At 42.5% G+C, this 25,742-nt stretch overlaps 1 protein-coding gene across 6 annotated transcripts in view; it reads left to right on the top strand.

Moving 5' to 3' along the window:
• LOC122571346 (ETS-like protein pointed) overlaps nucleotides 1–25,742 on the top strand; it is a 142,172-nt gene that overhangs the window by 34,890 nt on the left and 81,540 nt on the right. The gene's annotated exons all lie outside the window — the stretch shown is intronic.

Here is a 25,742-nt window from a genome sequence, read left to right as displayed (position 1 = left end):
GATGCATGCTTGTATGCTTTATATAATATTCCTATCTAGCTTGATCGAGTTAAGCTTATGATCAGGTGTATACCTATTTATTTATCTTCATTACATCGCTTTAATTTGAATCAATTACGTACATTTAGATACATATTAAAAAGGCGTCATCACTCGTAGTATAGAATTAATGGAAACGAATAATTAAGAAGCGATAATAAATATGGCAATCAACTTCTTTACTTGCATAACATACCATTCGACCGCTCGATCACGAAGCGCTGATCATGTACGGAATTAATGAACAGGAATAATTAACAAGCTTCCAGTGTGTAACCTCGATGCTTTTGTCTGGAGCGCTTCTTCTCACCGAGAAGAAACGTAAACAGACACTCTATAAGACGTCTCAGTTACTCAACGTCAAGTCAATTATCCAGGGGAACAAAACGAAATCATCGACGATCGATATTAATTCCGTGGCGATCTCTGGTCTATGACGAGGTTGCAAAAGAGGAAGAAAAGAAAGAAGCGCGCTATAGACGAAGCAGTAAGGATCGATCGTATGGAAGATCGATAGAAGAAAGACAGAAAAGTGTACGCGTACAGTTCGGTATTGCTTGCACTTCTCCTCTGGTCGCCTCGGTTTTATACGGTGTGTATCTGCCTTATGGGATACGGTGCCGGTATATTATGGTTAAGTTGTTGCCGGTCGAGGCTTCTATTGGAGCGCAGCTTCTGGTCTCGCGAGAGATTATAGAGATAATGGGGCCCGGATAGCAGCATTGCTCGGTCCTCGCTCCCAACAAATTGCGGGGTTCATTCATCCTCCGCGATAGAGAGAAAAACTAGCCACGCTACTCGCCGTGCACAGGATACTCTCCGTTCTTCGGCTTCCTTGCTCCCTTCTCTTCAGACTTTCTTTCCTCTTTCCCCTTTCGCACCAACCACGAACACCTTCTCCGAGCGTGGCCGTCCTTACGCGCTCGTTCCTCGCTCTTCTGAAATTACCATTTTGCAACCATACATACAGATCCCAGCTGTTTCGTTGAAAAACTTACGAACTTGATCTCACAAATTTTCTGGATGAGGGATCGTGTTGATCGGTTGCGATGGACTTTCAACCAAGATTAGATCACCGTCGACGCGGTGCAAGAAAAGTTTAATATCGGCACATGTGTATGAGTATTACGATTTTAATGTTTGTACCAAATATCCTGTTACCTCGACGAAGAGGTTTGATAATTCATTTTTGCGGCGACGCTTAAACATAGAACGGTGGACACACAGAAACGAATAAAAGCACGTCGATGATTCATACGATTCGCGACGCGAGAACAAATTTTTCGTGTTTCTCATCGAAAGGATCGATCGAAAGTTCTACGTAGAGTAACGTAAGCTCGCAAAGTTATCGATTTCTGTAACACCCCGTGTGTCGTATGTATTCCTTGCTGTTGTCAATTATAATTATGGCGCTTCTCCGCATGGATCAGCATTTAAACTTTCTTTCGTTCCGTTTTTGCAGAATAAGTTATACTTTCCTTCCTGGGTAATTCTGATTGGGCTGACACATCTTGTAGATCCTCGATGACCAAATTAAGCTTTTCCACGATTTCTGCTCCTCAGGGTATTTCGGGGCCGATGATCTCGCGAAAATCTTTTCCTCGACAGTTCCATTCACAAGTGCCGCGCGTTCCAAGAATTGTACGTGTATTCATGTTTTATAAATTTCACAGGAAACGAACTTGTTAAATGATTCAGGTTATACATTATGGAATCATTTCCTTATCACGCGCTGACTAATACTCGATCAAATGAATTTTTCTTTTCTACGCGTGAACCAGTTCGCTCGCAACGTTCGTACGAGCAACGTGCCGGATATTTCTTTGGAATTCGCTCGCCTTTTCTCAATAACGCTGCCTTACAGTCGCGGCTGCAATTACGTATTAATTTTCAGCTGCTCCTGAAACCGTCTGGCTCCTTTATTTCACGCGCACGCTCGATATCTGTCAGCGATGGCTTCGATACGGCGACTTTCAAAAATTTCTACTATGCGCGCTTCGCTCCCCTCCGTTCAACTGAAAGAAAAGAAAAAGGAAATTTTGGACAAAATAAAATACGTTTGAATAACGAAAGTTTTCGTTTTCTTTCCAAGTACTAAATAGAAATGAATAATTTTTCAGTTTCATTTTCTCAACTAATTAAAAGAATATCCTATATAAATGAAAATACCTTTGCATGTTCACACGATGGAAGATTAGTTTCTTTACTTTAAAAAGAAGAAAATCGGATAAAATTGTTTGACAATTTGTAACAGAGAAAATGCAAGGGCCATCGCTACTGGCAGCGAGAGCAGAGAGCACGCTGGCCTCCCCACAGAAAATTACACGCCGCGGATAATTTCACCCGGCGAAGCAGATATATAGGGGTGATCACGATAATTACTTCGGTCTTTTTGCCGTGATTTTTTTGCCGAACCTTATGGGAAGTCTATTATTTTTTCTTTTTTTTCACACACGTCGATGCTCGTGGGAATCGTTATCTCATCTGTGGATCCCTAATAGTAGTTTTGCTGCTGGCGAATTTTCGCTTGGACACCTGGAAATATATTCGTACCCTTTTGTTTCTCCCATTGGCGAACTAACGATAAAATTCATGTTTCGTTTTATTCGATAGAAAGGCGAGTGCTCGATTTCACGCGATACGATCGTTCGTTCAAGAAACAGAAAAAAGCGTAAATTCCAATTGCAATTGTAATTGCTCGAAATCACGACAACTGCTCCTATATTTCCTGTCCACTCGCAATTTTATAATTGATCGTAATAAATATAAATGTGAATAAATATTAGCGAAAAATTCATTAATATCGTTGAATAAGTTTAGCATTTTTTCAATATAGATTTTCTTTTTTCAAATCTATCATTTGAGTATAAAATTTCGAGAGATTTAAGGAAATTTTCATTCCACGTATTACTCCGTGAATTCAGAATGATACGATCGAGCGATGATTAAAGTGGATCCAGTTAATTCCAGCAGGTTTCTGTCCAGGTAAAAATTGGAAAAATCTATATGCATCGAGTTTTCAATATCACGCAGACATCGAATGAATTGGTAGTAGGTAGTATGTGCTACATGGATGGCAAACTGCGGGAGGACGAGGAATCGTTGTAACTAGACTAGTTAGTGATTTGTTCGCGTCGATCCTTTATCGAGTCACTGTTCGATTTGCATAAATTAATGCGACTTATCGGTAAATGACTACGTTCCGAGTGTCGTTCGAGATAGGAAGCAGAACGAGGACTTGGCATCCTATCGGTTTTTATCTCCTCTCGACTTTTAACCCTTTACAACAATCCTGTGTGACTTTAAAGTTACCTATCTACTAAATTCGGTGTAATCTGTAATATTACACTAGAAGCGAACAATTTTTTAATAAAAAATGTCCGCTCATAAGTTCCACAGCGATGTGCAAAATAATAATGAATTAAAATCTCTTGTTTTTGTAGAAAATGTAAATTTTCCAATAAATTAAAATCTCGTTTCCTTGAAAACGTCTCTCGCATTTTTGAAAAATGCAAACCTTGAAATGACTCAAAATCTTATCTCTTTTCTTTTTCACGAAACTTTATAAGTGACAAAAAGGAATGAGAAAATTGATCGGAACACCAGAAAGTACTTGTTTCTGTTATTGGCAATTGAGAAAAAAAAAATAAATGGTTTTTACAATTTCTCCAAAATATTCGATCTTGAAAAAACTAAATAACATAGATGCTTCCGCACCTTCATTTTCGAAAGTGTTTCCATCTCGAATAAGCAATGGAAGAACGAGGTCGACGAATCTCTGTTTCCTTCGAAATCGCTTTCTTCGAATCCACCTACTTTCCTTGGCGAACCAACTCGTATCCGATAACGACGAAAAAGTCGTCGTGATATATAAAATACGAAACTCTGGTTTCCTCTGGTTGGTGGTTGACTCTGATCGTGTTATCAACGAAGCACTGATGATAAGAACGACGTGCTACATTGACGGAAATCGTGGCGATTTCTGGATCTGGCCTGTAAAACCGCATCCGCCTGCCAATAGAACGGCTCCCTGCTCGATGAGTCTCGCTTCGAACAGGATGATGAATTTGCCCGCTTCTTTCCGCTAGATTGCTGCAAGACGTTCGCGTCTACGTGATTACGCGATTCATCTGGTGTTTGCTATCAACGCGGAGACTGTACTTTTCCGAGAAAACCTCGTTAAACTCTTCTCGTTCCACGGATCCTTTGTATACATGTTTACTGTTTCTAACCATGAAACGTGTGTTCTCGGCACGGTGAATTTTTTGACAGATTCCCATAAGTCGTCAAGTTTTTGTAGCAATTGAAAGGCGGTCTCGTTTAGTTTCATCATGCTCGATCGCGTTGGTAATGCGCGTTGCTCGTGTGTCAGCATATTTTCTGAATTATTCCTGTGTTTATCTCCGAAAACCGGCAAGACCGATTTGTTTCCTTTCGAATCGCTGCTGCATCAGAAAGTCCAGTTACCTTTCAAAAGAAAAAGAAAAAATTCCATTTCTAGAGAAAAATCATATTCGATATCCGCCTTTTGGTCTCTTCACACGAAATAATTATTCCAGACTTTAAGCTTCCGTGATGATAGATAAATGTCATGCTTTTGGTTCTTTTTTTTTTTCTTGGAAGACAGCCGTGTTATGAATTGCACTTTTGCAAAGACGTTTCGTGAACGTTACAGCTCGCTTATTCGGAGCAGAGTTTCAAATTGTGCAAAAGCGCAGCTCATAGCACGACTGTCTTTCCCGGAATAATTATTCTCTGTAGAAAATTCGTAGAAACTTCGAGACGACTCGATGCATGGTAATTTTCGTCTAGTTTCGTCGGACGTGGTTGGAAAGTCCAGTAGCCAGGAATTTCAATGGATCGGATGGACGTTACAGTTCTTATGTAAGAGAGGCCGTTTCGAGAGGAGATCGGCCGGACAGCTGATGCGTAGGAGTGGCCGAGTAAACCAGTTGACAGCGGCTGAAGTACCCATCCGTCCACTTCTCTCGGTTTCCCCTCTGCCACCAGGTTTTGCCGGGCTCGCCACACGACCGGCACGCACCAGTTAGCCTCAGGTCGTTCTTGTAGCTGTAGCCGCGCTCTGGACCAGTCGTTTCCTTTTTTTTCTCTTTCTCCTCTCCGCCTGACTCGTCCTTTTCTCGTCCCTTTTCTTTCCGTTCTATCCTCCAACCTCTTCGTATCCTCTTCGTTCGGCGCGAGCCAGCCGTGTTCGTCTCTCTCTCTTCTCCTTTTCTCTCCAGTGGATTCCTCAATGACCGTCGTGTGGCCTGTTTTGGACGATCTTAATCGGTTCTCGACTCGATTTGACGATCCTCGTCTCGAGATACGACATGGTCAGCTTTGATGCGGGTGAATTTGATAGAGACAGACAAACTTAAGCGGTGATGGGACTCGAAATGGTAGAAATTGCTTCGAATGGAGAAGAAAGAGACGCGTCGTTAATTAGCTTGGTGTAAGAGGTTCGACGGAGAGATAGGATTGTCGTTGGACAGAAGTTTTTCACGAAATGGTTTTATCTCAAATTTCACAAAATTGAGCGATAGCTGGCGCGCTAATATACAGTAAAATATTTACAGAAGATACGTATCGTTTTCAAAGAAAATTCGATACGGTGTACCGTGAGTCGTCAAGGACGAAAGTAAACCAAAAGCAGAAACGGCAAATCTACGTTTTATAAATCGTTAATCTTGTCGTCGCGAGAATAGACGTGGCGGATGGAACCGGAAATTCGGGCGGCCAGTGCTCGCGTTGTTCCGGAAATAAACGCGGATCAGCGTTCCTCTTCCCTGTCCCACTCTGAGGGATCATTTAGGATCGGAGAAATGGAGCCACTGTCATCGAGCTAACGAGCTCTGGCTTCTTCTTCGTTGTTCGTCGTAAAGGCCGGGCGCCGCGCCGTGGTCTCGATTGCGCCTCGCGGACGACGTCCAGGGCGCGCGTTGATTAGCCGAACGTTAAACAAATAAAACAACGAAATAAATAATTGATTCCGCCGGGAGGCGTCGCGGACGGAGCAACGAGCACAGAGGAAGCCGAACAGGTTTTGCCCGAGAAGTATAAGGTCATGACGGTGGGAGCGAGATCGAAGAAGAAGAGCTCTCGCGTTTTACTACTCGCCAGCTCCGTTTCCCTCCTTCTTTATCCATCCACCGTGCTTTTATACACGCCGGAGCCCCGCGTGTACGCGAAGTGAAACGGGTTCTCGCGGCGATTTGTTGCGATAACGGCGGGATGCAAATGATTGTGCTTAAGGTGTTGCAGCGAACACAGGCGGTTCCAGAGCGAACACAAGCATCGACGATACGCGACCGACTCGGTCGCACTGTCGGTGGAACTGATATAGTAAGATCGTAAAATCGGTCAGCAGTTAGGGTTTACGTGTTTCGAGAATTGAAACGAATAACGAAGGACGTGAAGCCCTGGTACCTCGTCTAGACTTTTAATCCTTCGATTATTTAGTAGTAAATTTTAAACGAGCTTAGAGAAAATCGTACTGATAATTAACGATTACGTAGACTAGTCATTGGAATCTTCTTTCAGGCTACGACGATAGTTTTAACCGAGCAAATATTCACCCATGCTACTATGAACGTTGAGATTAAAAGGCGAAGATATACAGATTTTAATTAGAAGAACTTTTGAATAGAGGAATAAATCAAAAGTTTAAATAATTGATAATAATCTTTGTATATAAGTTATTCGTTTTAAATATACTTCCTGCTGGGGATATTTAAAAAAGGTCGTTCACTTATTATATCGCTCGCTCTATCTAGATCTTAATTGTTCTATCTTCGTTAGTTCGTAAACTGAGAAAGCTGACTTCAGCGTTAAGAAGTTTAATATTATTGTATGGAGTCAGGTATTACCATGAATTTGTATTCTGTGCACCAATGAGACATATGTGGATTGGTTAATTAGACTTTTTTGAGAAATGCAATTAGAACAGAACCCGGGAACGATATATATTGCTGTGTTCCACCGCGATACGTGTTTTATCTTGGTAAACGCGTCCTACAATTCATTAGCGAACTGCCGTATCTGACCACGTTCAATTTATTTAGGCTGTGGCTTGTAACGCTTTATCATGCGTCCAGCCTCCTGGTCGCCGAATCTTCATCATCCTGCTCGTTCCACGTGACTCGATACGCGGTTCGACGTTAAGGAAGCAAAATAGGACTTGTACTTGATAATTGATAATTGAATTTGGTGTCGTCCTGCGATGCTCCAAGTACATCAGGAAAGCTTTTCTTTTGATTTATCGAGGAAGCCTGGATGTTCCAGGCGAAGTTAGAAATGGGAAGTAATTTGTACATGTTACACTTTGTAGAGTCTAGTTACATAGGAAATAGATAGCTAGCGTTCGATGCTGAGTCAAGTCGGTTAATACGATGGTATAATAGGTTCATTATCTACGATCGAATCTCGTCTTATCACGCCACGATTATCTCTCGTGTTAAGTGTGAACTGTCCACATCTACACCCGATCGCGCATGATTGCGCCACAGTTTATCATCTGATAGTTGAATATAAGCATCGTGTGTACATGACTCGCGAAAACCTCGTAACGCGTCTGTAGACCTGTGTAGAAGCAACAAAAGCGGTAAATACAAGATTTACCATTGGAAGTTCAAACCTCGTGACTAACAAAATATTCGAAATTAGGATTTAATTGATCGGCAGACGTTACATAGACGCTGGAAGGAGAATATTTCTAAAAGATATATGACAGGTCTTGGCATAGCGCTGGGCTTGCTAAATCAGTGAAACGAGTCAAAGAATCGAATGCCTCGAATCTGTAGATGTAGGGATATTGCCAAAGGCGCGTCGAAAAGGACGAACGTCGTCCTGTCGTAAAGGTGGTTGAAACGCGGAAATACCTTGCATGTTATCCCTATTTGTACTCGCTGTACATGGAAATAATACGCGAGATACTGGAGCGTAAGGAGTTCACGCGTACCGATCCCGATCTTCAGAAGCGGTCTCGGCATCCGGGCTTAAGGTAGGACAAGGACCGCCTGTGGAGGACGTAGGAACATGCCTGCAGGATGCGTTGCATAAAATAGAAAGTAAGAGAGGAGCGCGTACATACAGAACCGGCGGAACGTATACAAGTAAGAAAGAAAGAAGACAGATGCAAGAGGGGAGCAGAAAGAAGAGAAAGAAAATAAAAGAAAAAACTAGGGACGAGGAAAAAGGGAGAGAAGAAGGATGAAAAAAGGAGCAGGAGGAAAGGTGAAACAAGTAGAGGGGGATGGAAATGAGTGGAAGAGAAATAGAGAAGCGAAGCACGAAGAGAAGATCTCGTAGTGGGGAGAGCCACGCGATCGAGATTTATTTATAAGTCGACGAGCTTAGGCTCACTCTGGATCCTCTCGGCCCCCTCCCCCGTACCCAGGTTCGCTCTTCCTACCGGTTCGCTCTTTTTCCTCCCTGCTTCTTCTGCACTCCTCGGCGCCGTTGCATCTGCCGCGCTTCACCTTCTCCTTTCTTCGACTTTTGCTCTTCTGCTTCCACTCCCGTGGCTTCGTTTCGCCGTGGACGTTTTACTCTGGCTAAGCCGATCCTAATGTCCGAGTCGGTGTACACGGTGGCAGCGCGGTTGCTCGCGTATACAGGGTGGTACGAAATTCGTGCCAGAAAAGTTTGGTTTTAACGAAGGATGAACTGAACTGGACGTAGATCGATCCGATTCGTTTTTACCGAATTTCTATTCGCTTCGATTCGTTCGTTCCGATCTCTATGTTCGGTGTCTTCTTCGATGATATACGAGCGCACGAGTATCGATGCTATTCGAATGAAGATAATAACGAATAACCGCAGACAATTTTTCCGCAATTAACAGGATAAAACGGATGTCAGATTTACGATCGTGTCCTCACTGCGTTCTCGTTTCGCTTTATGAAATACAACGGCTGGCTCGTCGTTAAATTAACGAGACCTCAGGAGCACCGCGTTTTCTCCCTGTTTTTGTGGTTTATGACGGTCGGCGTGCGCGCGAGCGCGCACCTGCGGCTACCTCCGTCCCTTCGTCGAAGAAACTCGTTATCGGTGGACTCGCGCATTTTAGTCCACGCCGCTAACCGCCGACGATCAATTAACAATCGGGCAAAAGTGAAAGTGTCATACGTTCGCGTATAGATTTTCTTCTCCCTTCTTTCATTCTTTTTGCCGAGGTTACGTCTCCGTTTAATTCGATTTAATAAAGGAGGAACAAGATCTCGAGGAATGGCACGCGAGCTGTGTAAATTTACTAATACACTTTGCGCGCTTCGTGGCACGATTGCGTAAATTTCGATGAAATTTCTGAAGTTCTGGCAACGAGGAGCGGCCCCTGTTGGCCGGGCTCGGCTGCCAAATTGTCATCTGGCAGTGTACCGACGAAATAATCGCGCGAGAGGGACGGAATATTCAGCCGATCGACAGAAGAGCATCTATTACGCGTCTATTTATAATGCTCGTTTATATCTCGCGAGTGCAAGAAGGAGAAAAGTGGAGAACGTTGAGAATTCCTGTCTACTATTTAACACACGGATCGTTTAATAACCGTCGATTTAGCGCCGACGATTCAACTTGTAGCTGCGTGATAAATAGATGGATCGAATCAATTAACAAGTTAAAGGAAACGCGTACAATTTCCGCCGGTTCGCGAATGAAATGTATATTAGATGAATAACATCCAACGTGTTTGTTGCACATCGTGTTTTATGGCAATTAAAGTGTGGCAATTTTATTCTATACCTTTCTTCTTACTTAGTTCTTTCTTCGTTCTTCTTGCAGACATGTTCTTCTTCCAATACTTGGAATAGCTTTCTCGTCAAGAAGTTCTTATTCAGGCAAAGTTGTAAGATCTACGAAAGGTTGGAAAAAGTACTCGCACACCATGTACTTATCGTAATATTTACGGTGAAAATTGTTGAATTAAGCCCAAGTATATTAAGTTCCGTGTCCTACACGACGGCATTTTCCTGCGGCTAAAGAAATTTTATGCTATAAAAATGAAATAGAGATCGTGTTAAAAAATGCGATAGAACCTGACGATAAAAAGGCTTCGTTGAAAAATAAAGGTATATGCAAATAGGTAGCTTTCGTAGCCATCGTGTATCTCTCGTAGTGTAAAATATTAATTAAAGTAAAGCTCGTTAGGATATTCCGACGAATGCCACGAGTAAATTTGCTGATACTTATGACTGACAGTGTACGCGTAAATTGATTCGAGGCAAGCGTCATTCATTGTAAAACGGTAGCCGCAAACGCGAATATCTCTCCGGTTGCTCGCCGTTCTCGCATACCAGGGAGATACCGGGATATCGAAAAGTTGCTCGTTCCTCTTGCGTATGTGTGTGTGTGTGTGTATGTGTGGGAAAGAGAGACGGAATAAAGGCATTGGAAGGGGGAGGTTGCTCGAACTCGTCAAGAATGTGGTCGATTTTTAGCACCTGACGCACGGAGCTCGTTTCCGATCGACTTAGCGTGTGCACGCTCGCGCTACACAGTTCTCGATTCCCGCCATCAAATGTCCCGTGGATCCACGCGAACCGTTTTACGCATCGATTTTACCACGACGTCGCCGCTTCAAACGGACGCTAATGTCAACGATGATGGATTCACCGGCCGTTCGAGCATCCACCGAAATAGACTTCTGATAAATATTTCGTTGCGATTCTGATGCGCTCCCGTTGAAACGCTCTGTCAAACGTCGGTCCTCGGTAATAAATGCTCCGATTCGGTCGATAGCTGTGCTAGATTCTTGGGATAGGACTATTCGGTGGGATAAGGTGACTTATTTTTGTCGTAAAAACTTTTATTACATTCGCGGACACGTGGAAGGATCGAATCTTGAGATAAAATTACGATCAGGCGAATATTGAAAATAATTCGGAAACATGGAATTTAACGTTAGAAATAAACAACTCTTGTTATGGCGTTATCGGTTCACCTGAAAAATAGGCGGTTAAGCAAGTAATTTTCAGCTGCGATCGATGCTACGAATTTCCAATGCTGTTAAACAAGCCATTTCACTAATGACCGCTTCGCTTCGATGCTCCAGTTGAAGTTTCTGTTAAAATTACCGGATTAATTCACCGCAATTCACGGCATATTATTTAGCTGGATAATTGTTCTGCTACCGGACCCGGAACGAATAACCACGCGCTGATAACAACATTCTGACGATAGTAGAAGCTCGATCGGAACGGGTATGTATACTCTTGTACCGGAGGCATTTCAAGCTACCGGGAATTTCTTCTTCATCTACAACATCTATCAAACGATTAACTCGTATACTGCTTCTTTAATATTAGATCAGTGTCTATGGATATTTTATTTAACGTTTGATCGATATTTCAAGTTGTTCATGCCTGAACTTTCATTTTGACCAGATCTTATCGTCCATGAAATTTTACTGTATAGTCAGTACATTAACGAAGAGAATACTTAATCACATGAAAACAACATCGAATCGTAATATATCGAATTGCCTTGATTGAACGTATGATGTTTCGGACATGTACTTTCATCATTGTTATAGCAATTAAGCTAAAATAGTATATTCTCTTTAAACTCTCGAGTGGGTGACACGTCTAATTCGTTCCAGAAATATCTCTTGCAAATTTACTATTCGTACAAATCTCACAGTCTCTTTCTCTCTCTACCCAGAATTATTTTTCTTATTACTCGATTTTACAATTTACAATTACATTTCTCGAATTCTGGGACTAAGAACATTTTTAAGAAAAAAAAAAGAAAGAAAATAATAGAATCCATGCGTGTGACGTCGATGCAACCTGTTGCTCGATGTTACAGCATAAGTACACGGGGTCACATAGAGTCGTTGGTTTCCCGGGTGAAACCGGAAATCGATACGGGTGGAAATTTATCGTAAGAGCAGTGGACCAAAGCACCAGTGCTAGTCCAGGCTATTCACCAGTGCGCCCCATGGGGCATCGTACGTATGTTGTCGGTGTTATTTCGTGCGCAACACGTGGAACACGAAAAATCCACCGGGAGATATTGCACCAAGAGCGTGTACGCAGCCTTGTGACTCCTATAGGTACTCTAAACGCGTTGTACTTCGCCACCTGTGTTCTCCAGCCGGCGTGCTTTATCCACGAGCATGAAGCATTCCAGGGACCTTGAAACGGATCGTTCGATCGTACGAACGTTGATGGTAGTTTGTCCAAGTACTTTGATTAATTATTAGTCGTCAAGGCCTTCCACCGTTGAATCGTGTTGTAGCTCTTATCGCAAGTATCCACATTTTTTTTTAGCAGAACTCTTTCTTTTTCGCGTTATGAATTTCTTCGAGTATTACGGTTCTCTGTAATTCTCTTTTCTACATGTTTTTATCGAAAGCGGCGGATAGGTTTGTTATTTTTGGTATGAAGCTTACAAATTACTGATCGCGCTATTATTATATATTATGTTATAGCTTCTGTCAAAGCTATCGATAAATATTCTTTCGATAGAATCTTTTATTTTTATTTTATTTTACTCATAGATCATCTGCAAGCGTATCAAAACTATCGATCGTGTATTATCGAATGTGAGAATTTCCTTGAATTCCGTTAGTCAGTTCAATTTCACAGTTCGAACTGTAGCGTATTAAGAAAACGAGGCCAATTTTCGTGTAAGTCGATAGAAGAAACCCTTTTCAGCGGATCGTCGAAAGCAGATGCGGCGAAGCTCGCGTGTCTAGAGTCCCTTAAGGACGACTCGATTTTGCGAAATGTTAATTAAAAGTCGAGGATCGGCGCGCAGTTTCGGTACTCATCAACAATTCGCTACCCCAATCGTTCTTGCTTGGCTGCCAGGTAATTACGGCCCTTGCCGAAAGGGTATTTCGAAGATGTCCGCGATTTCTTCTTAGAAATCGAACCCAGAGTCTTACTGGTTCGTAGAATTGGTTTAAGTAACGAGAATAAAACCAAAGCCGAATCACGAGTCTCTCACCCGTAAATGAAACAACAATAAGTCGGGTCTTTCATTTCTTAAGACTCTTTGGATGCTAAACGACGAGGTCTTTATACGTTATCGATCAAAATTGTCAAATCGCCGCCAATTGCTGCGTACGAATTTTTCTCGTATTTCTCTAGAAAGTTTTCTCGTACAGAAATTTATCGAAATGAATGACTAAAGTATGAAATTTGTTACAAAAGAAATCGAAATGACAGGTATACGGAAAAACACATAATACAAGGGAGGAGGAAAATTTACTGGAAAATATCCTTTTTACCTTTAGTTTGTAAAATTTTCGTAGAAAATTAGGAACTGGTCATTTTAACTGCCACGGCAATTCTAGTGTTAATTTCGAATTAATTACAAGATAAGTAAGGGAAAGATGGTAGTTTCTAATTTTTGCTAGCAGATAATGTATGTTATAACAACAACGAGCGGGTGATGGTTCTTTAATCATAGAGGCCTTGCTTTTCCGCGAAAAAAATAGATTATACCACGTGCAACAATGTGAACGTGTAGCCTGCGAGATCTCGAGGAGCAGAAAAAAAAGGGAATCAGCCGATGAGTTATGCCGCTGGTTCGCAATTACGTTTTTCCTACGAATAACAGCAACCTTGATCTTGTTCTCGAGATACGCTCTCGGTAATCTAATATGGTGGATCTTAATGCGTATAATCTGGGTGGCGTGCTCGATACAGTTACGCGCAATTTAGTGGTGCAATAATCCCTGTCGGTTTGTAGCCTCAATCAGACTCTAGGGGACATCATCGAGCCTGCTAAATTGAAAATTTTCACGCGTCTCTAGTTCGAAGATATCTTTTCACAAAATACAAAAACTCGTTCATATCTCTCATGAAAGTTACAGAAAGTGACTATCTTCCAGCGTTGTGTATTAAAATCGCAAAGAGGAAAGTTGATACGCGAGTTTAACGTCCCTTTCTTTGGCGATGTCTATCGATGGAAATTGAACCACAGAGATTGACCATCTTTTATACCGTTGTTTGTCTACGAATGTATATGGAAACCGAGATCTCATCGATCGTATATCAATACCATTGTACAGAGTGTCCTCAATTTAAATGTTAAAACTTCAGGAGCGTGTAGAGGATGGATAAACTAAGAAAAATGTCGTTCGTTTATTTATTTACACCTATTTACTCGTTTATTTTACAAAAATTATGTTCAAACTACAGCAACGCGAGCAGTACGCCTGACATTGACCGCCCTAATTGCAACTAGATATTGTTGTGGTGATATTTGGTGTACTGCAGCTACGATTTGGTTTCTCCGAATAAATAAGAGCAACTAAGTAACTAAAAAAAGAACGAAAAGATCGTTTGTTTCTTTTTTCGCTATTTTCTGCGAAACGGAGCCAAAGCGAGCAAACCTCTAAGGGCCCTTTTTTGCTCAGTTTATTGTTCATCTACTCACGCTCACAAAGTTCTTTGACATTTTAATCGGGGACACCCTGTATATTTAAAACAGTGGCCATTTAGAGTTTAATAAGAAAGTCGCGCGAAGCTAATATGAAAATTCTGAGGAACTTGGAGTTGGTCGAACGAGTCAGAATCTTTGTTGGCTGGTGTCGAAGATGGGAAATAGTTTGAGGTGAAATCTCGCGAGTTCTTGGATTTTCAGAGAAAATCCGCCGTGGAAGGCAGCGTAGCTAGGCGCGAGGCGTTTGTACGCGGGCAGAGGCACTCGTGGAACAGGTTCGAGGTTGCTGAGGAACTGGCCGAGCAACGAGCAGGAAAAACAAGAGGCACAATCGGATTGTAGCCGATTGCCCGGGGGCAGGAATAACGGTACCAGCGCGATGTTTGCCATCAACTGAACATCCAACTTTTCCATTCGTTCGCGTCCACCCTAGAAAAGTCGCGTTCAATGAGCCATAAATTGAGCCTTGATTTCTGGCACCCACTACCGTTTCTTCCGGTCTCTCTCTCTCTTTCTCTCTCTCTCTCTCTCTTTGCGCCGTTCATCTGCATTCAATGGCACCGCGATCCGCGAACACCCTGCATCAGGAAGCTTCCGGAATTTTTTGATTTCTTTCACTTTCCAAGGACGACTATTGAGCGAAACTTGTAGCCTGTACATGTTGAAGATCGTCGATCCTTTGAGTAGAAATTTTTTGAACGTTTAAGTATTTCGAGATTGAATTCTGTTCAATGAGATGAAGAAATATCGACGATTGATGTTACTGGAAGGGTGAAGCTCTCAGTTGATTCTTCTTGACACTCTCTTCTTTAAGGCAGTCAATGTAAAATATGAAATACCAACGTACAGGAATATCGTGGCACGAACCACATGAATTAATTAACAGAGATTCGATTTCAAGGATAATCGAATACTTTTGCCTTTGAGAGGAAAGGAATTCAATTTGTTCGGTGGGTCGATAGCAACACGCACCACTGAGGTTTGCATCTAGATTCTAGAGTATCTTGAGACAGAATCAATTTGAGGCGACTGAAAAACAAGAGTAAATCGTGTCTTAGTCGTGAAACAATTCGTTCGATCGGCGTTTCCGGGGAAAATTGTTTCTCTCGGGGGAGAAATCGCGTTATGCCCCTGGCAAACAAAAGAAAAAGCAAGAGATTCGCGTGGAAGGTTCGTCGATTTCACGGAGATGGAATAAAAGAGTCCGAGCAGAAGTCGACTCTCGACGTTGGATTTATTGAATTTACGGAAGCTGGCCGAGCGGCTACATCTCCGGCCGCTGCTCTCTATCCAGCCTGCACATAAATTCAATCAATTAGCCGGCTTTTAACGTGGGCAACCTCGAATCATCCTTGTTAGCTCTCGCAGCCAGACCTCCTGAATCTTATTCCGACGAGATTTGTGTCCTCGATGCGACACGATCTCTTTCGGTCTCTCTTCCTCCCGATTTATACCGCGCAACTGTGGAAATTCGTCTCGCGGTGTAGCAAAGTAAGGTGCAACGGATTTATGAAATTATTCCTCGCGTCTCTCGCTATCTTCGATCTCTAGTTTCTTTCGAAATCGAATCGTGCAATCTGTAGATGATACCGTTTTGCGTCTCTGCTTCTACTTTAATTAGCTCGCATCTCGTCGAATTCTATGCGAAATAAGACGAGAAATTGAAAAATAATTAGCAAATAGAAACGTGGATACCATCCGTTGATCCGATTACCATCAAATTCATCGAAGAGGACAGATATTCCATGTTGAAGAAAGACAATACTAAATTGAAATTAACGCGTTCACTGCTACTGACGCACATATTGCGTCAATTTAACTAATGTACTTGATTAATGCCGTTGACGTAACTATCTCATTCTAGTTTTCTCATGTTTGGACCAAATATTTAAAAGGGCACACAAACCGCTGTGTCGAAGCAAACGTTATTAATCGAAACAAGCAGTTCTTCGACAAATAAGAAAATATGCGATTCCAAAGCTGGATAGTCGATGATATTTCGTAACGACGAATTAATTTGTAAACCTCTGTCGTGTAAATACCTGGAAATAACTGCAGGATCGTTTTACGATAAAATGCCAGCTTGTATCGGATTAATCGACGGCAGATCGAAACCACGCCATTTTTCTCTTGCTGCGTAACGAATTTGCACGACGCAGACTGTCAGCCACGATCGTACGAGGTCATGGCTGCCGGTCGACATCAGTGGTAGCGTTACAAAGATGCGAGCCATGGTGGAGGATCGGTGTTTCTCTCTCTGCTTCGTGTCACGGTTCTTTCTTCTTCTCTTTCCGTCTCAGTGACCTGCAACTCCCCGATCTCTCCTCTCTTGCCGGCTCTCGCGCCGGTGAATTGATGCGTGGGTGCAGGTTGGACGCAGATAACGCGGGAGGAGTTTCGTTTGTCCAATCCTCGATGATCCTGTGTTCCTCTCACCTCTCCTCCGTTCTCTTCTCTTTTCTTCTTGTCTCTCTTCTCCGCTCTTTTCCCTTCTCCGCGCTTATCTTCCTTATTCATCCTCCTCTTTCTCCCTCTTCCCCGTTCTTCGCGTTTCTTTGCTCCTACTTCGTTGCTCGCAATTTTTCTGCTTCTTCGACGGTTAAACCGTTTTAATGGATCGTACGAGTTTGGTTGGTGGCGAATGTAGCCGATTTTCAGATCGAATTCTCTCTGTATTTCGTCGACGTATCGCTGGAAAGAATGTTCATCGATCTTGTTTCGCCACGTTTCTGTAGATTCGACGCAGGCAAATAAGCTTTTCTCGCGAATTTTCGTAGTAGCTGCCGCTATGCGGAGAGCGATGCACGCGTAGTGACAAAACAACATTCGTTTTCAGGACCTTTCTATACGATAATTCAATACGCGACGATATTGGCGAATTGGCAAGCGACGAATTGTCGATTAGAGACTCCTGTTGCACAAACAGATTCTACAATTTTAACTGACTTGTAATTCACTATCAAATTTACTTAGGGAACTACGCTAATTTCCTTACTAAACTTTATCAAAACGTTTCTAGGAGAATTTGTTAGTCCTGGCAACTCGTAACTTGTAACTTTGAAAATGATCTATGTCATCTATATAGTTCGATTAAACAAGAATGCCCAAAGATAGAATATTCCCCATAGAATTCAAGCGTATTACCATCGAAACAGATGAAAAGAATCGTGCCGATCTGCTCGGTAAAATATTTTCGTTCTTCCATCGGTTTTCTCTCGAAATTGTTTTCTCTTAAAGAATCGCGAGCAAAACCGGTCGAAGCAACGTTTCCCGAAACGAAGATATCGTAAGGGAGCGTGCGCGATTATCATCCAACGTATACAAGTATTTTTACGAGGAGCTCGATATCTCGATAACGATTATCGAGATAACCTAAGCGTCGATCGGTGTCTCCGCGTTTGCTCATGACGATTGCGTCCCTATCTACTCGGATCTTACCGACCACTGGGACATATAATGAGCCACGTTGTCACTTATAAAGTCTTGGTTGTAGAATCAGCAGGTTGCATGGGACCCCTCTTCGAGATTACGCGGCGACACTCTACACGAAGAATTGCACCTGTCGCAGATGTAAACAGTTCGCACGATTCGAAAACATAGCAAGTTTCCCGTGTTTGCTTCTGTTTCACAGATTAGAAACACCGTTTTGGCGTGATAATTCGATCCAGCAACCTACTATTGCCCGTTCATGGGTACAGCTTTACGATAAAGCTCGGTGTAGCGTCGTGGATGTTGGAAGAGATTTTTCTTCTTTTGCCTTTCTTCGTCTCTCCCTTTCTTCCTGTTCTATGCTTTGACCGTACGAGGTTCGACGCGTAGAAAACGAAACCGTCTTTACGCAGCTCAGAAACCAAGCACGGGGCAAAAAGAGAGAGAGAAAAACGATCAAAGAAGATGTATCGATTGGCGATAACGTTACAAGATTCAGCTCGATCGCTTCATTCGGCACGAGCGAATGAATTTTTCGAATACGCGTGTTCTTGCACTCGGTTGGAAAATGTCGGGCTACGCGAACAAAAGGACAACGCGATGCTGCGAAATAGCTTTCGGCTAATAAAAACATCACTGCGCTTGAGCATCTACTCTGCTCCCTGATTCTCGCTCTTTGCGACTTCTACCTCTTTCCAAGGATCAAGTCAGTGTTCAAAGGAACTCATTTTCTGTCGGTAGAAGCTGTGAAAGCAAAAACGACCGAGATTCTCAACGACTTTACAGAACATGACCTGTAGAATCGCTTTGATCGTTGGCAGCATCGTATACGACTGTGTGCCAAGTCAAGATCTACTTCGAACGCGATCGTTGCTAATTTTCCGAATTTGTTTAATAGAAACAGGCACAGTCTCGTCTTTTCGTGTCGTAATTCGTTGGAAGGAAGGATAGTTTCTACATGGAATCTTTAACATATCTATTTTTACCTTATTTGTCATACTTTATTAAAATAATAATCAGTTGATTAATTGAATTTATATACTTTGTGTACGCGATAACACAGAAATAAAATTTCCCTAATAAAAGCTACGAACGATCTATCGCTCGTAAAAAAGCATAGACCATTGCAGCATCTGCTTTCGTCTGAATATCCTAGTTTTATAGATGATATATAGAACAAAATGAATTCAAATACAATTTCCACGCAAAAAATTCTTAGTTGCACATTCATGATACACGACAAGTAGATACGTAGGTATTTCTGTCACGCTGTTATGAGCAAGACATAAGCAGCAGAAGGGACAGGTATTCTTTATTAAACTTTCTGGAGTTGTCATCCAGAGAGGATCAGGGTTGAATAATGTAAATCGTTCCGCAGCGAAGAACGCCGAACGAGCTGCCGCGGCTCGTTTCATCCAACGGAGCATGTAAGAGGAAAATGTATGAAAAACAATTAGTACAAGATAGCCTCGATCGTGTTCATCGAGCCGACACGGAATAAGGAGTCGGTGATATCATTCTTGAAGATTCGTTGCCGCTTTCCGCTCGAAACATTTTCCTGTTTTAATAGAAACTTGCCCCTGCAATTGGCGGTGCAAGTATTATGAACAAATCACCTTTGGGCGCTTCTTACGATTTCGAATATTAATCTACGAAGAGTTAAAAGATTTCTTAAAAGAAACATTAATCCTCCGTAGGCAAATTATTAATTCACTTCCTCTTTCTAAAAAATTTTCAACGCTTCGATTATCTCTATTACTCGTTTTAGACTATTCGATACTATCGTTCGTTCGATCAAATGTTTGAAATTCTGCTCGACAAAGATAATTATTGTTTGAAAAAAAAAAAAGTTAAAAGACGAGGTGAGAGCCAAGTTTCTTACAAACTTTGTATCGCTTTTGAATTTGAAATCAAAGACGATTCTACGTTAACCACGGATCATTACGGAGCATCTAAACGTTCCTTAATTAGTCACCTAGCAACGACCAGGATTGAAAAAGTAATTACCCTTCATCTTGCAATAATTATCGCGTCTTGCAAATAATGCGCGTTCCCGCGAGATCTATCGCGATCGAGCGTATAGTCGTCCGCGCTAAAATTGCGCACAGTTAATCCCGGTCGTATTGGGAACAAAGCGACGAGCTGGCCGTGCAACGAAGCATAACCCAAAGGGGGCGGGAGGCAGACGAACGTCTGCCGAAATGTGCCGTTCGAATGGCGGCCATGATGTTAATGTGCGGCAGCAAGACAATTGCGTTCCCGTGTTCGTTGGAAAGTGCGTTCTTTTCTCCCCCGTGGATTCCTTCGTTGTTCCTGCCAGATAACAGTGCCAGGCTAATGTTAATGGCGGAACAGGTGGCCGCCGAGGCGTGACACGGTGACGTCATTGGTCCTCTCGTGCCACCGACAACACATCGCCGATACGAAACACTTGCCCCGTAACAAAGGCTCCTTTCGTTATTGCTACGAATATTTTTTTCGAATAACGTTGCTTCGAAACGAGATTCGATTCTACTTTCGAAATTGCGTACCACCGTCGTTGATATCAGATAAAATATGAGGTGGCTATGTTGTCCGTGATAATAGTTGCAGCTGCGTGTAGATGTCGCTTGGCTGGAGTACTGCTGTATTTTCTTCCTATTTAAGAATCGCGGAAGAAAAATCGGACTTCGGTCGCCGGGATTCGATTCCGGGTTCCGAACGTTCGTAACCTGAGGCGCTAATCACTGCGTTGCCGTCGTCCGTTTCTAGTTAGTGTCGAGTGGCGGTATTTGTGCTGTCGAGTGCCGCCACAAATAAAAATATCTTGCGAAAAGAAAATCGTTCCTTTGAAATTTTCTAGCATTGTCGCTAATATTAGGTAAAATTAAAATATCCTTTAAACCGATTATTATTTGCTGTAAACCGGTTCGATATATTCTTCGAGAAAAGTGAAATTTATCGGTCGATGTGTATCTATTAAAAAATATACGTATGATTCTGTGTATATAGAGAAAGAAACATTAATCTTCGTACGCGATCCAAGTATCAGCTATCCGAGTATTCGTTTTATCGAAGTTTCGCGATGATGGAAAGTTAGAATTACGAGAAGGGAAAGAGCAAAGGGGGAAGTACGTTAACTCGGGCGAATTTAATTTACGAGCCAACCGTTGGCGCAATCGTTACAACACTTCTTCGCTAGCTACCGTCCCTTATTAAACAGCCAGGGTGTGTGGGAAATTGGAAACGCTAGGGTCGCCTGGGTGACCGGTACGGGCCAGTGTTACAGGTGTTCGACAGACGCACGTGAGAATGTGTCACAGGTGCGCTGCCCTTACGCTCGCCTAACTATGGACAGAGCTCCCTTTACTATTGTATCGTAAATGGTGATTATCTTTTATGCGAAGGGTAGTCTAGAAAGTCAAGCGTTTTAGCTTGTTGCAACACGGTCATGCAGGCGTTGCATCCTTTCACCTTGAAACTTTTAATAGTGTGGCCTGTGAGACACTCTGCCAAGTCGTACTAAATATAGTACTGTAAGTTTTATTTCTTATATTTCCTACAAGCGCGAGCGAACCCGAGTATTTCTAATTTCCAAAAGTTATCAGTTTCGCGATCCGCGTATCTTTCAACGAACAACAGCGAACGTAAGTCCGAAATAAATGGACGATAGATAATAATGGCGAATAACGAGGAACGACCACGAGGATGGAGTTTTCGTCGGCCTTCGCCGCTTGGAGGTCAGCCACGTTCTCTCGATCGAAGAGAAGAACGCTACCGGTAATAAAATGGTCCACGGCAGTCTCGACACGCGAGCCATTAATTAATCCATTAGGCGAAGTTCAGTCGGCCAGCCATCTCCTGTTTCGAGTGTAAACTCCTCCCTCTCTTTCCCTCGCCTTCATTTTTTTCGTGGCTAAAAGCCAGACACACGTTATACACCAGATACGAGAGAGAGATAATTAATCCCCGGCGAAATAAGAAACGAATATTGCGTTGCGAATTCCATTTTATTGTCGGTACACTCTTCTCGCCGCGCTATTCTTTATTTTCGCGAGCCGCCACGAACTCGAACCCAAACTCGAACTCCAACTTGTACCACGGCTACCATGCACGCGTTTCTTCGCGATCCAGCCTCTCGCCCGGTTCTTCCTTTATATTTTTAACCCCGCCGACGTTTATGCCTCCTGTAAACATCGAACCCACCCGGCTGTAGACCTTCGACGTTGCCTTAACCCTTTCTGCCTTTCAGAGCGGCGCTAATGCACCTCCGGTAGCCGTTTCGTGACGCGAAAATAACCTGAAACCTGTCGATATCCCGTGAAACCATGGAAAACTCTATACCCAAACAGCGTGTAATCGGTGAAATTCTCGCGACTTTCAACATACAAGGTAGAAATGTAACTTGAATTGCTGGCTTTGATCCTGATATTTTTGACGCGCTTTTAACACTAGAACCGTTGTCGAGGGTTGCGGTGTAAAATTTGCGCCAAAGAACTGAAAATAGCAGGTGTATGGAAGAATGTCCGATGGACGGGGGAAAGTAAGATTTTGTGCACGTACAGTGAAACGTCATTTATGCAATGCTATTTATTAGGACGAAATTTTGTTCAGTGACTCTTATGAACTTTGGTCGCACGACTTGTCCCATGATACGTATAGATTAGTGAAGTTTCACTGCACCGTCGAAGATGTATCTTCACAAATCTCGGAGACTGTACTCGGAAGAATTTGAAAACTGATCGCTTTGATCCCACCACGCGTGCCATACTTCGACTACATATTAATATAGCACGATGATCGTTTCTCGAGAACGAATTATTCCACGCCAGTAACGCAACGTTGTTTCTCGAATGGAGGAAAAACCCGAGGAGATTCTCTAATTTGCCTACAATAGGATCATCAACGAACACGTTCACGGAATCGCGTCACCGTCGATATCACGGAATAACAACGTTCTTTTGCATGTCTCTGAACACGTAATTCCTCATCCTTTCGTTCGTGTAATTCTGGAGGAATAATCCTGAAAGAATAATCCTGGAACAATGATTCTGGAAGAATATACCGAACGATCGTAAAACGTGTGCTTGTTTCGTCACGTCGAGGAACGTTTCGTCGATAGGAACCGAGCGCGGGAAACTGGATTGGCGAAACGAGACTGTGCAGGTGAGTGATGAGAACCCTTTTGTAGCAGTTTGAGGAGCGACAGAGGGCTGGTCTCTGTCGGCCGTCCAGACAAAACCGGCGTGGGAGCGAATGCACGCAGGCTCCCACGGGCGTGCATTGTGCGTGATACGCATCTATACGTCATTTACCTACCTACCTACCTACCTACCTACCTATGCCACTCTGCCAACGTTCTCCCGTTCTCTTCGTCTATGGGGTCACCGATAGTCTCATGCTCGCAACACATTTCTCCACTTTTAACCCCTTTTTCACGCTTCTCCACTTTCCATGATCCTCGTTTTTATTTTTTATTTTTTTTCTAATCTTCATAGGACGACGCACACTTTGATCAATTCGATACTAGATCTTTGACAGATGTTCTGTAGCGTAGGGAGGAACCGGCTTCGAGATTTTTCGATCGATCGGAACATTTCAAATTTCCCCTGTCTGTCGGTTCTCCATCGCTTCACTTTGTTACTATAATCGTTCGCGTAACTCTGCATTCACGTTGGTTGTTCGCCAGGTGAATTCTTAACAGATGCTTCGTTCCCAGAAAGCGGAAAAGCGAACCAAATTTGATCCATTCGGTTTTAGAATGTCAATCGCGTTCCGACCAACGCGAATGTGATGACGTACGATGCGATTAATTTCTAAACTAACGATAAAGAAGAACTTTATTCTTTTACGTTCCGCGTAGTAGCCGAGTCGTTGAGAGGCCACAGCGACCACGCTAATCAACCGTGTAAATTAAAAAATAAAGGAACACGATGTAACGAACATTGTTTTTTAAACCAAATTTGCCATTTACTGTAATGCCATTTCCTCGCGGCAAATAGCCTCGTGCAAGTAAATCATCCGTTTTTTGACAATTGAACGTTAATTATGTTATGTGTGTAATGAAATGGAGAAATTGACAAAAAGCGGAGTCGATCGCTTTGGCTTTCGAGAGCCAAGGCTAATAATGGACACGATTCTCTTCACTCTGTTTCATGGTTTTATTTTTGTTGCTTTTGTGGCGGCAACCCTTTGATTTTCGCGTAAGACTGGATTGATTTCTGGCAAGGACAAAGGAAGAGAATCAGGTTCTTCGATAGAACCAGCTAATAATCGAGGTGATTTTCGGTGCGTCCTGCGCCCTCTGTAACGAGTCGGTAGTCGGTAGAAAGGATAGGCCGAGGGGCAATTAATTAAATCGAGGCAAATAAGCCTTTAGAAGGTTGATCGCCGTCAGGCATCGAAGACAGTCGGTCCTGGGATCGACGGAGGCGCTAATCGTCGCCCGAAGCTATCATTAGTCGTTGCTTTCACCCCACTCGTGTTCGCCGCTCGTTTATTGCCATTATTCGCATGCGGGAGACACTCTTCTGTTCCTTCTTCGCATGCCTCCCGTCAAATGCCTACACGTCTGCACCTTTGTACATCGATTTCGATCCCTTCTCACGAATCTTGCCTTTAAATTCTCCAAAAATTCTTCCCATAAAAAAAAGTTCAAAGAATCTTAGATTGCCTACGTGTTCGGTGACAGTTGGGCCTTTCACAGGTCGAGCCGATCGACTCTGCTCTTTGTCAATTCCTCAATTTCATTTACGTAAGTATTTGTAGCGGCACGTGAACTAGAGGACAATTGAAATCATGCTGTTTTGCCTCGGAGTATCAATATCGTTAGGATACACGTAATGCAATAATAAATAAATTCCAGGCAAAACAACGTCGCCGCTACGTGTAACCGTCAAACGAAGACGAATTTTAATTTTCCGGCTCTCCCTCGACTGGTATAAATAAACGAACGCGATAATAAGGATTTCAGTATCTATCAAGTATCTATCAGTTACCAACGAGTTATCAACGATTGTTTTATTTATTTTTAGCGAATTTGTTACTATGAGTGGTTATTGTTAATTTATTTATCATTTTAAATATACTTGACGGTTTTCAACAATGAGCAATCTCGTCTTATAAACCGCACGATCAACCATCCTCTACATATTTGATCGACGTCCAATTTTCGAGAAACAAATGAATTCGCTTCGTATGTACTGTAAGAAAATGAAACAAATAACAACTTAAAACTATCAATATACAGGGTGTAATAGAACGTGTGATGTTCACTTCGGGGGCTGATTGTACACCGAGGAACAACGAGAAGAGTTCGTACAAACATATGATTCGTCCTTGTTCGTTTATGAGATACGACGAACTTTTTGTTTCGATTCTGTGTTATCTAATTATCTTTGGCTAAAAATGACCACCTTGCGTCTCAAGGTAAGCCTCTAGACGTCTAGTCACGAATCCGGTTACACTTTGACCGATTCCTGGTGTTTCTTGGATTTTTCGAATTTCTCGAAAAGCTTATTTTGCTCTACATCTGAGTGTTTCAATATTATCAATGGATGTCGTTTACAAAATTCGTTATATCCCATAAAGAAAGACACAGCATGTCTACGTGAACATTTTCTTTATCTTTAGGTCTACAATCAGCTGCCGTAATAGGTTCCACATGTTCTGTTACAACCAACACTTATCGACAAATCGCATTTTCGTCAAGAACCTTGAAATATTAACGATATTATCGACTGTCCGAGGACATCCTGAAGTACGTCTAAAATACAGTAATTTGTAAAGTCATAATCCTTCCCTATTTGTCAATTACTGTTGGTTCATAGCTTGAGCAAGGATGGATTAAGAGAGGCAAAATGAAAGCATAAACGTCAATACGCAGGATGCTGGGTGGTAAC

This window comes from Bombus pyrosoma, linkage group LG10, assembly GCF_014825855.1.
Source record: "Bombus pyrosoma isolate SC7728 linkage group LG10, ASM1482585v1, whole genome shotgun sequence".
In the NCBI taxonomy this organism is placed as follows: domain Eukaryota; kingdom Metazoa; phylum Arthropoda; class Insecta; order Hymenoptera; family Apidae; genus Bombus; species Bombus pyrosoma.
This window is presented reverse-complemented; position numbering and strand designations above follow the sequence as displayed.